Genomic DNA, 864 nt, shown 5'->3' with positions numbered 1-864 from the left:
TCAGGGTCGTGAGATCGAGCCCCATGTCGAGACCCACGTCAAGCCCCTGATTGGGCTCTGCGCTCTGCACAGAGTCTGCTTAGGACTTTCTCTCCCTCTGCTCCTCCCACCCCCCCCTCAAATAAATAAATAAAACTTAAAAAAAAACCCATTTCACAAATTAGAGAGGTTTGAATTAATGATACATAATTACATTTCAACGTTTGAGGTATCTAAATTCGGGCAATGACAACTGCTGCTCAGCTTGGGTCCACATTATTTTTAATACTATCACTTTTTCTCCAAGTTGGAACAGGACACAGGGCAAACAATACCATGTGGTTCACTGCCCTGTTTAAAGGGAAGTTGCCATAATACTGACCATTCCAAGCATGTCAAGCATTTTAGGATTGTCGAGTTGTCTTTCTTAGACTAGAATGTAAAACACAGAAAGTTCAACATTCATTTTCTAACTAATAGGCAAAATGCAGAGCGTTTAGGATCTTGTGTTCTGTAAGCTATTTTTCATAAGAAGCTCCCGTGCTTTGTCATGCTGGGGTTCCTAACAGCCCCTCCGGCTCTGTTGACGCTTGTCTGACTGCTCAGCAGTCCTTTGGACCAGGTAAATGCCAGTTTCGAAGCACAGCAATTAAAACATTCTTCAGGTAGGGTGAAAAGCACTGAGGGGAAGCAGTGTGCGTCCAAAATAATGACAGCTAAGCCACTCACCACTAAAAGGGCACTTTCTGCACTTTAGACCAAAGTCATTGCCATCAGCCTTCTCCGGTGATTTTTCTACAAACGTACCTGTTTTGCTTCTGTTCTTGGTATTATTTTAGCCAAAGTTCATTTTCCTTATGCCTCTCTTTGCTACTGGTATTTTGA

This window comes from Ursus maritimus, unplaced genomic scaffold (genome assembly GCF_017311325.1).
Source record: "Ursus maritimus isolate PB19 unplaced genomic scaffold, ASM1731132v1 scaffold_6, whole genome shotgun sequence".
NCBI classification, from domain to species: Eukaryota; Metazoa; Chordata; class Mammalia; order Carnivora; family Ursidae; genus Ursus; species Ursus maritimus.
This window is presented reverse-complemented; position numbering follows the sequence as displayed.